The sequence below is a fragment of the Cupressus sempervirens genome, chromosome 9, assembly GCF_028749045.1.
Source record: "Cupressus sempervirens isolate cs-2001-9-10 chromosome 9, ASM2874904v1, whole genome shotgun sequence".
Taxonomy (NCBI): domain Eukaryota; kingdom Viridiplantae; phylum Streptophyta; class Pinopsida; order Cupressales; family Cupressaceae; genus Cupressus; species Cupressus sempervirens.
In genome coordinates this window covers 264,561,852-264,574,167 of record NC_143126.1, presented here as the reverse complement: position 1 = coordinate 264,574,167, position 12,316 = coordinate 264,561,852, and the positions used below count along the sequence as shown (strand labels likewise).

The 12,316-nt window shown below is 38.1% G+C and overlaps 1 pseudogene; it reads left to right on the top strand.

Annotated features, from left to right (window-relative positions):
• Positions 1 to 1,906: 1,906 nt before the first annotated feature.
• Positions 1,907 to 10,555, top strand: LOC149538470 (uncharacterized; annotated as a pseudogene).
• The last annotated feature ends 1,761 nt before the right edge of the window (positions 10,556 to 12,316 follow it).

The following is a 12,316-nucleotide window of genomic DNA, read 5'->3' as shown; positions in this document are numbered from 1 at the left end:
ATAGTGGTGAGGTAGGCCAAGTGGGACCCACGAGGATAGGTTGTGGCACCCTATGATCCCACAATCTTAGTCAACACTTGTTGACTAGCATTGCATGCCTTTACAAGAAGGTGAAATATGGTGAGGTACACCCCAAATTTGGAGATGAAGTGGATTACCAATTGGCGGTGATATGGACTGATAGACAAATCAAAGGCTACCATGTGCTGACATGTGGTGAGGTGCACCCTAATTTGGAGATGAGGTAGATGACCAATTGGCGATGATATGGACTAGTAGATGAATCAAAGGCTACCATGTGGTGAGGCATACCCCAATTTGGAGATGAAGTAGATGACCAACTGGTGGTGATATGGATTGATAGACCAATTAGAGGCTACGATGTAACACAAGAAGTAGGTTGATTGTGTTAAAGAGTGAATAACTCCTATGATCCCATGATCAAAAGTGCTCGATTGATATTTTTCACGAGATGTTGACATGTGTTATGGTTTGTTGATGATGCATGCATATTGGGCAGTGACACAAAGATCTAGAAGTGATAGAGGCACGCCATGTAGCACATATGTTAGAGTGTTGAGGTTGATGGAGATACCAGATCAGTGATGTAGAGATCTCAAAATGAATAGAGACATGCCATGTGACACATATGTTTTTGATTAGATAAACAGGTTTTATAGGGATCCTAAAACCTGAGAGTTAATACAAATCAGGCTGAAAATAAGTGTTAGAAGCCCAGCCACAAAAGAAACAAGTCTAAAGGCTGAAGTAGCACAAGGCTTAGCCAAATAAACAAGGGCCGAAGAAAAGGCCAAACCAAAAAGACAAAATGAAATAGCCAAAAGCCAGAACGAAAAAGCTAGCCAAAAAGGAAAATAACAGGAACTACTCCTCAATCTTTCTTTCCAGCTCCTGCATGACCTGTGCAGCCTCCTGTGCCATCTTGTTCTCCTTGGCCTCCTGCTGGTGAGTCTTGAGATCTTCTTGGTCCGGAGTAGAAAAGGTGATACCAGTGGTATTATCTTCATCGAATCTGGCTTTACCCCTATCTTTTCCTTCCACATCCCCCTGCATGCCTCTATCTTTAAGCCAATCAGTTAAAGATAAAATGTTGTTATTGATCGAGTTGAGCAGTGAGATCATCTGGCTCGACAGATTGTGATTATAATTTTCTAGATTGTGGATCCTCCTTTCTGCTAGGCTATTCCTATCATCATAATCTATCTCTTTCTCCAGGCCCTTAAGATTCCTGGCTCCTTTCATTTGAACCACCTTCTCCTTAACCTCCTCTAGCTCATGAAAAAGCCACTTGATTGACCTGAAATTATCAACCATGTTGTTGCGGGTATTGTTCAAGAGGTTCATCCCAGATTCCCTAGCATTATCAGAGGTAGCCACTATCATAGGGTTAATGAGCTCTTCAAGATGCAGTTCCTCCTGATTGTCCACTAGGATCTAGGGGCTCATCACTTCCCTAAAAATACCCATTTTCAAGGTCCTCACATTAAAATTTCTCCATGCTTTCCTCCTATCTTTGGCCAACACCTCCCCACACTCAGCACTAAAACTATCTTGAGTCTGCTCCTCCGGATGGGCTTGGGGATGGACAGGGGAGAGAGGGATCGAGGAAGAGTCCAGGTCCTACTGCAACCTCTCATCCTCTGTGCCCACCCTCTTGCATTTCTTCCCACCCTAGGAATCCATTTTTTCCTCCTAACTTTCCTTTTCCTCGTCTTCAGACTCCATCACCTCCTTTTCATCACATATGTTAGAGTGTTGAGGTGGATGGAGATGTCAAATGGAAAGATCTCGTGATCTTAAGATCTTTCAATCTAATCAACATGGTGATGATGTCATCACAGGATTATAGGATTGCTCCATGTATCTTTTTTGGAGGTTGGTGACTATGAAAGAGGATGATGTAGCAGTGAAAGAGAATGAAGTGGCATCTAGGGGACTTGAGGAGCCAATGGGGGATTACCACATGGAAGTCAAAAGAGAAGTTGACCAAGGTTGGGCCAAGTTGAAGAGGTTAGTGTGAATCTTTCCAAAGTGCAACACATTAAATAAGATATTTGAGCTTCTAAAGTAAGATATAATGTGCATAGAATAAAATGAGATATCATAACCAAAAGGTGCATATTATAGTGAGAAATAAAAAGTAATAAATATGATCAAATATGCACAAGACATTTGAAAAGGGGCCTTCATTAATAATAAAATTAAATAAAATCTCCATGGTTAGGTGAAAAAAAGACAAGGTAAAAGGTAATATGTTGTGTATTATATTTCCAAAATTAGTGTAATGCACATAACAAGAAAAGAAGAACAACATAAAGAAATGAATAAGGTTTTTACTTGATATTTTGGGGATTTTCTCAAACCTTTTGAGGAGATCACTAATATATTTTACAGGTTAAGGAAACAAGTTGGAGGATAATTTCTCACCCTTTAATGGCTATTATTGCAATAATTTATCGAGGTTTCCTCAAATTTTTACCAACTGCTCTCAATTACCAGGTCGTTGCAACAATGAGTGATGGTGGATTTTTTCAATTACAATGAGAAGATGATGAGGGGCAATGTTTTTATATTAGAGAAGAGGGATAAATATTTCTTGTAGGTTGAATTTGAGAGCACATGTGGCAACTTTTCCATATTTCTAGGGTTTTCGCTTCTTCAATTTATTCCCCTTTCTTCTCAATGAGAAATTTTTTGAAAATGTCTTCTGTACATGGTCCTTAGGTGCTTCTTGTCCAGATTTTTAAGATCCATGTAATGGGTCTAAGTTTTTTGAAGCAAAATGTCGATATTTATAGAGCAAACTTCATAATGAGTTTAATAGAGTTTTTGTAAGCAATTTGTACATTTGAAGTGTAGATTTAGATATGTTAGATGTAGCTTTTGAATTAAGTGAAAATAAATTCAAATCTAGTTTCTCCCCATTGTATTACTATATTATATTATGAATGACCATTGAGTACATTGTTGTGATGTGCGTAATATTTTATCTAAGCTTAATTCACTTAGCCTAAAAGGATCTGAAAAAAATCCAAACACTAGATATGACAATCTAAAAGAAACTCTAAGCACGTATAAAAGGGAAAAAAATTGAATGATTCTGATTCCATAATTGGTGAGAGGGTGAGAAGCAACAAAAAAATATAAGAAAGTGTTCAATCTTCTAGAAAGAAAGTGGATTCTAGTGTTTCAAGTTAGTAAAAAAATAGACACAACAAAGGTTGCTAGTGCAAAGCATCCAAAAAAAGATGTTAGAAGCAATAAGATTGATAAGAAGGATAAAAATAATGTAAGTGCATTAGCTGCAAAACAATAAGAAGAGCAACAAAAAATTGAAGTGCCAAAGCAAGAAAATGAGGATAAAAAATTTTGGAGCTGAGGCTTTTTTTTTTTTCTTTTAATATTTTAGATTAAAAAGTGAATAGCAATTAATACAAATGATAATATTATCTATCAAGAATTTAGTTTTGTCACATATGATGTGAACATATGTTCACATTATTTGTCAATAATTTATTGTCAAATGGTCACAACTCATTATGATGAAAACGAAATAAAACTTTATGTCACAAATTCATATTTATTTGCACTAACTATATTAAAAGAGAAAATTAAAAGTTTCTTGTATTATTAAAAAAAAGTAACTATAGACTTTTTGTTCAAATTTGAAGTTTCAATACTATTATTGGTTCAATTAATAACATTTTTTTAGTATATTACATCAAAAAGTGGATAGCAATAATGATTACAGAGGATTTGTCAAGAATTCAATTTAATATCACATATGACGTGAATATATATTATTTTTCAATAATTTATTTTTAATATTTTTGATCCATAAAGGTTCTTAAGCCAAAAAAATTATTAAATAGTTTAAATTTGTACAAGATTTCTTTGTTAATCAGAGGGCTTAATACTAACAAAATCCTTAAAATAAAATAGGGGCATTCTCAATAATTTATTATAAGTCAATAAAAAATGAGAAAAAAAAAAGTTTCTTAAACTAAAAAAGAATGTAACTTTATATTTTTTGTTCAATTTTTTTAATTCAATATTATGATTGGTTCAATTAATAGCTAAAAACAAATTGCATGTATAAATATTCAATATGTGATTGGTAGTAATAATATTAATGCATCAAATGGCTTTTTCTTTCTTGTATTATTGTTTTTTTTTAAAGTAGACATGTTATAAATTTAAAAAGTAAAACTCAATCCCTTGTAAATGAGAAGAGTATTGAAAAGAGAAAAAAAATTGAAAAAAAAGTATAAGATTGTGTTAAAGAAGTCTCATCTCAAAGCTTCATTCCTTCTTCTCACATGTTATAAAAAAATCTATCCTCTCAAAACTTTATTCCTTCTTCTCACATACTTCTCTGTTGCAGCTGCAACACTTGGATTTGCAGTGGTGTATACTTTTAAATGAGCTCCCTAATACCATTGGCAACCTGTCACAGTTGCAGCACTTGGACTTGGGAAGCTGTAGATATGGGGTATTGGTGGTATTGGCAAGAGCACAGTTGCCAAGGCTGTCTACAGTGAACTTTATACTGATTTTAGGGCTGCTTCATTTGTATCTGATGTACGCACCATTGTTGCAGAGGCCACAGGCCTTACAAAATTGCAGAAAAAAATTCTCAAAGATCTATCCCAATATAATGGAGAAGTGGATAGTGTTGATGAAGGAATATCTTTGTTGAGAAACCATTTGCGAGGAAAATGCGTGCTGCTAATTTTAGATGATGTGGATGCTGCTGGACAATTGAATGCTTTAGTTGGGGATTGGCTGGCTCCTGGCAGCAGAGTTGTTATAACTTCCAGAGACAAACACATTCTCATTCTTGCTCCTATGTCATTGGAATGCATCCACGAGATGAAAGGATTGGAGACAAAAGAAGGCCTTGAGTTATTCAGTTGGCACGCTTTTCTCAAAGCATCTCCAAGTCCCAATTTCGTGGATCTGTCCAAAAGAATAGTGGAGGCATGTAAGGGGCATCCTCTTTCATTGGAAGTGCTTGGATCCTTCTTGTATGGTAAGAAAAATGAAACAGGTTGCTGGACAGAAGCTCTTCAAAACATTACCCTCGACCCAGAAATTCATAAAAGACTCTACATTAGTTATGGTGCTCTCAGTGATAATGAAAAAGACATATTTGTTGACATTGCTTGCTTCTTCATTGGAGAGCACAAAAGCTTACCCATACTTTTTTGGAAATCATTTTACCGGCAGTGGACATTGCTTTATCTATTCTTTCAATGAAGTTACTAATAAAGATTGATGATAAAGGTAAATTTGATATGCATGACCATTTGCGAGATTTAGGGCGAACCATTGCTGAAAAAGAAAGAGAGGGTACCCGACTATGGAAGGATGGTCATTCAAGCACACTTTTCGATAACATCAATGTCTCTCGCCTTAAGCTCGATGGAGGTAATCCACAGAGGCTTCAAATTTTGTACTCGCCAGGTCTTTGCTATCTTCATTTGCAGAATTTGCACATCGAAGGCAGGACAAAAGACACACTCGCCATGCTCCCTCCAAGTTTGATATGGTTGAGGTTTCAAGGTTGCACCATTTCAATAGGGAAGAATATAGCAATAAATAAGATCCTTACAACAACAAGGAAGGCATATAGGGCACTAAGGATGAAAGGTCACTCCAAATTTATGGTCAATGTTAAGCAATTGAAGATTTTACAACTAAATAACAGCAACATCCATTCTCCGTCCGAATTATTTTCACTTGTAAATGTAAAGCAGATGCAACACTTAGACTTGAGAAGTTGTGTGAGGTTAAATAAGCTCCCTAACACCATTGGTAACCTGACACAGCTGCAGCACTTGGACTTGGAAGGGTGCATAAACTTATATAAGCTCTCTTGTGCCATTGGCAACCTGTCACAGCTGCAGTGCTTGAATTTGGGAGGGTGTAAAAGTTTAAGAAACCTCCCTGATACCATTGGCAACTTGTCACAACTGCAACACTCGAGCTTGAAACAGTGTGAAAGTTTTAAAAATCTCCCCAATACCATTGGCAATCTGTTGCAGCTGCAACACTTGGATTTGCAGTGGTGTATACTTTTAAATGAGCTCCCTAATACCATTGGCAACCTGTCACAGTTGCAGCACTTGGACTTGGGAAGCTGTAGATATGGGGTATTGGTGGTATTGGCAAGAGCACAGTTGCCAAGGCTGTCTACAGTGAACTTTATACTGATTTTAGGGCTGCTTCATTTGTATCTGATGTACACACCATTGTTGCAGAGGCCACAGGCCTTACAAAATTGCAGAAAAAAATTCTCAAAGATCTATCCCAATATAATGGAGAAGTGGATAGTGTTGATGAAGGAATATCTTTGTTGAGAAACCATTTGCGAGGAAAACGCGTGCTGCTAATTTTAGATGATGTGGATGCTGCTGGACAATTGAATGCTTTAGTTGGGGATTGGCTGGCTCCTGGCAGCAGAGTTGTTATAACTTCCAGAGACAAACACATTCTCATTCTTGCTCCTATGTCATTGGAATGCATCCACGAGATGAAAGGATTGGAGACAAAAGAAGGCCTTGAGTTATTCAGTTGGCACGCTTTTCTCAAAGCATCTCCAAGTCCCAATTTCGTGGATCTGTCCAAAAGAATAGTGGAGGCATGTAAGGGGCATCCTCTTTCATTGGAAGTGCTTGGATCCTTCTTGTATGGTAAGCAAAATGAAACAGGTTGCTGGACAGAAGCTCTTCAAAACATTACCCTCGACCCAGAAATTCAAAAAAGACTCTACATTAGTTATGGTGCTCTCAGTGATAATGAAAAAGACATATTTGTTGACATTGCTTGCTTCTTCATTGGAGAGCACAAAAGCTTACCCATACTTTTTTGGAAATCATTTTACCGGCAGTGGACATTGCTTTATCTATTCTTTCAATGAAGTTACTAATAAAGATTGATGATAAAGGTAAATTTGATATGCATGACCATTTGTGAGATTTAGGGCGAACCATTGCTGAAAAAGAAAGAGAGGGTACCCGACTATGGAAGGATGGTCATTCAAGCACACTTTTCGATAACATCAATGTCTCTCGCCTTAAGCTCGATGGAGGTAATCCACAGAGGCTTCAAATTTTGTACCCGCCAGGTCTTTGCTATCTTCATTTGCAGAATTTGCACATCGAAGGCAGGACAGAAGACACACTCGCCATGCTCCCTCCAAGTTTGATATGGTTGAGGTTTCAAGGTTGCACCATTTCAATAGGGAAGAATATAGCAATAAATAAGATCCTTACAACAACAAGGAAGGCATATAGGGCACTAAGGATGAAAGGTCACTCCAAATTTATGGTCAATGTTAAGCAATTGAAGATTTTACAACTAAATAACAGCAACATCCATTCTCCGTCCGAATTATTTTCACTTGTAAATGTAAAGCAGATGCAACACTTAGACTTGAGAAGTTGTGTGAGGTTAAATAAGCTCCCTAACACCATTGGTAACCTGACACAGCTGCAGCACTTGGACTTGGAAGGGTGCATAAACTTATATAAGCTCTCTTGTGCCATTGGCAACCTGTCACAGCTGCAGTGCTTGAATTTGGGAGGGTGTAAAAGTTTAAGAAACCTCCCTGATACCATTGGCAACTTGTCACAACTGCAACACTCGAGCTTGAAACAGTGTGAAAGTTTTAAAAATCTCCCCAATACCATTGGCAATCTGTTGCAGCTGCAACACTTGGATTTGCAGTGGTGTATACTTTTAAATGAGCTCCCTAATACCATTGGCAACCTGTCACAGTTGCAGCACTTGGACTTGGGAAGCTGTAGATATGGGGTATTGGTGGTATTGGCAAGAGCACAGTTGCCAAGGCTGTCTACAGTGAACTTTATACTGATTTTAGGGCTGCTTCATTTGTATCTGATGTACGCACCATTGTTGCAGAGGCCACAGGCCTTACAAAATTGCAGAAAAAAATTCTCAAAGATCTATCCCAATATAATGGAGAAGTGGATAGTGTTGATGAAGGAATATCTTTGTTGAGAAACCATTTGCGAGGAAAACGCGTGCTGCTAATTTTAGATGATGTGGATGCTGCTGGACAATTGAATGCTTTAGTTGGGGATTGGCTGGCTCCTGGCAGCAGAGTTGTTATAACTTCCAGAGACAAACACATTCTCATTCTTGCTCCTATGTCATTGGAATGCATCCACGAGATGAAAGGATTGGAGACAAAAGAAGGCCTTGAGTTATTCAGTTGGCACGCTTTTCTCAAAGCATCTCCAAGTCCCAATTTCGTGGATCTGTCCAAAAGAATAGTGGAGGCATGTAAGGGGCATCCTCTTTCATTGGAAGTGCTTGGATCCTTCTTGTATGGTAAGAAAAATGAAACAGGTTGCTGGACAGAAGCTCTTCAAAACATTACCCTCGACCCAGAAATTCAAAAAAGACTCTACATTAGTTATGGTGCTCTCAGTGATAATGAAAAAGACATATTTGTTGACATTGCTTGCTTCTTCATTGGAGAGCACAAAAGCTTACCCATACTTTTTTGGAAATCATTTTACCGGCAGTGGACATTGCTTTATCTAATCTTTCAATGAAGTTACTAATAAAGATTGATGATAAAGGTAAATTTGATATGCATGACCATTTGCGAGATTTAGGGCGAACCATTGCTGAAAAAGAAAGAGAGGGTACCCGACTATGGAAGGATAGTCATTCAAGCACACTTTTCAATAACATCAATGTCTCTCGCCTTAAGCTCGATGGAGGTAATCCACAGAGGCTTCAAATTTTGTACCCGCCAGGTCTTTGCTATCTTCATTTGCAGAATTTGCACATCGAAGGCAGGACAGAAGACACACTCGCCATGCTCCCTCCAAGTTTGATATGGTTGAGGTTTCAAGGTTGCACCATTTCAATAGGGAAGAATATAGCAATAAATAAGATCCTTACAACAACAAGGAAGGCATATAGGGCACTAAGGATGAAAGGTCACTCCAAATTTATGGTCAATGTTAAGCAATTGAAGATTTTACAACTAAATAACAGCAACATCCATTCTTCGTCCGAATTATTTTCACTTGTAAATGTAAAGCAGATGCAACACTTAGACTTGAGAAGTTGTGTGAGGTTAAATAAGCTCCCTAACACCATTGGTAACCTGACACAGCTGCAGCACTTGGACTTGGAAGGGTGCATAAACTTATATAAGCTCTCTTGTGCCATTGGCAACCTGTCACAGCTGCAGTGCTTGAATTTGGGAGGGTGTAAAAGTTTAAGAAACCTCCCTGATACCATTGGCAACTTGTCACAACTGCAACACTCGAGCTTGAAACAGTGTGAAAGTTTTAAAAATCTCCCCAATACCATTGGCAATCTGTTGCAGCTGCAACACTTGGATTTGCAGTGGTGTATACTTTTAAATGAGCTCCCTAATACCATTGGCAACCTGTCACAGTTGCAGCACTTGGACTTGGGAAGCTGTAGAAGGTTGAAGAATCTCCCTGATACTATTGGCAACCTGTCATGGCTGCAACACTTGGACTTGAAATGGTCTGAAACAATAAAGAATCTCCCTGTTACTATCGGCAACCTGTCACAACTACAACACTTAGATTTGCAATGGTGTAAAAGTTTAAATAACCTTCCCAATACCATTGGTAACTTGTCCCGACTGTGGCACTTGGACTTGGGAGTATGTGGGAGGTTAAATAACCTTTCCGAAACCATTGGCAACATGACATGGCTGCAGCACTTGGACCTGAGATGGTGTGAAAGGTTAAATAGCCTTCCTAATACCATTGGTAACCTGTCACAACTTCGACACTTGAGCTTAAGAAGGTGTAAAAGATTAAATAACCTGCCGGATACCATTGGCAACCTATCACAGTTGCACTTCTTAAATTTGGACAGTTGTGGGAGGCTAAATAACCTCCCTAATACCATTGGCAACCTGTTACAGCTGCAGATCTTGTACTTGGAAAAATGTGAAAGGTTAAATAACCTCCCTGATACCATTGGAAACCTGTCACAGCTGCAACAATTGATCTTGGGAGGCTGTGCAAGGTTGAATAAACTCCCTGATACCGTTGGCAACCTATCACAGCTGTGGTACATAAACTTGAGAGATTGTGAAATGCTAAACTACCTCCCTGATAACATCGGCAACCTGTCACAGCTGCAACGTTTGGATTTGAGAGGATGTGGAAGCTTAAAAAGCTTGTCTGATTCCATTGGTAACCTGTTACGGCTGCAACATCTAAACTTGAGAGAGTGTGAAAGGCTAAAGAACCTCCCTGATACCATTGGCAACCTGTCACAGCTGCAGCACTTGGATTTGAGATTTTGCAAAAGTTTAAGTAAGCTTCCTGACACCATTGGCAATCTATCACAGCTGCAGCATTTAAACTTAAGAGAGTGTGAAAGGTTAGATAACCTCCCAAATACCATTGGAAACCTGTCACAGCTGCACTTCTTAAGGTTGGAAGGGTGTTCCCCTGAAGTCATTTGTAACTTGTCAACTAAAGGTTATGCTCAAGGATTATAATGAGAAAAATTGAGACATTCTTAATGTTGGATGTGTTGGATTATAATGAGAAAAATTGAGACATTCTTAATGTTGGATGTGAAGCCTAATTGTTTGTTTCATCTTCCCTGATTGCTCATTTCTTGTTTGACTCTTCATCTTCTCTTGAAGACTATTGTATAAATATGAGGGCAAAGCCCTATGTATGTAAGCTCCAATGACTGAATAAAAGATTCTCCCTTCTCTTCTGGATGTAGCCAAATAGGTAAACCACATTAAATTTTGTGTCTTTGTTTGTGAATGATTTATGTTTCCAATTTGTATTTAATTTAGCAATTGGTATCAAAGCATGTAAGATACGGAAGAGAAGGGCAGAGAATAATGAGCCAAGCTAAGAAGAAGCCAATTAAAAAGAAGGCTACTGAGGAGAGAAAATGGAAGGGTAATGTTCTGTAGAAGATGAATCTGTTGTAGAGTTCATTGCCATTTTGGGTCTTTCAACATATAAAATACAATGAACAACAGAAGATTGCATGGACACAAAGTTGTAGGAAATTAGAGAAGTTAAAGGGAATTCCATATTTAGTGCTTGAATTTCCTTGATGATTGTTCATGATGGTGAACGGTTTTACCCTTCATTCCATCACCAACCACGAAGACCAACAATGCCCTGTGGCATTAAATCCTATTTGGTGGGGTTTTCAATCTGACCTTGTTCATGATCAATGGGATTGTTCACATGTATTCTGTGTTGGAGATAATTGTTGTTGTGTGACAAGTGTTTGAGAAAATGGCAGAATAGCGGAGCAGAGTGACAAGGATAGAAATGAATATGCAAAGTGTTGGATGTGAAGTCCAACTGTCATGTCTATTAATTTCATATTCCTCTCATTTGTCTCTGTCTTCTCGTGAAGACTGTTGTATAAATATAAGGGCAAAGCCCTGTTTATGTAAGCTGCAATTTACAATGACTCAATAAAAGATAGGCTCTACTCTTCATTCTGGGCGTAGCCACATTTGTGGTGAACTAGGATAAATCATGTGTCTCTTTCTTTGTATTGTTGTTTGCAATTTATCTTTTAAATCTAACAACTGGTATCAAAGCATGCAAGATCGGAGAGAACAGAGCAGAGAATTATGACACCAAGGCAAGAAGAAGTCTGTTGAAAAGAAGACTACCCAGAAGATGAAAAAGAGAATGTTTTATAGCCCAAAGATGAATAAATTAATTATTTCTCGTTGCTCATGATGACGAATGGTTTTGCCCTTTCTTCCGTCACCAACCACAAAGACCAATAGGGAGCTATGGCATTAAATCTTTTAGGCGTGGGATTGGACTGTGTCAAGAAGGAAATTCAAAGATATTTGAAGAAGACGAAATCTGCAAGGTTTTATTTTCTTTTTCTATGTTTACCATACCCTTGGTCTTGGAGCTGGTCGTCTTGTGCAAGAAGATGAAGAGTCTAGGAGATGGATGGTCATCCACTTGATCGAACTGATGCATATATGTAACTATTCTGCATTATTCTGGGATAAAGTGTAGCTTCCATTGGGATGATCCCAACACTTTAAACTAATCCACAATAATTATTTTACCACATATATCTTGACTGGACTCGACTGCAGTCACCACTTGCACAATGTCAGAGAGAAGCGTATGCGCCTATTGGCCTAGCATGGTGTAAAGTTTTTAGTTAATTTTGTCCCTTATGCAGCAGCGTAATATTTTGCACAAAGGTACGGGGTTTAGTATTTCAAGGACTATCTAGGGTGTATTAGGGA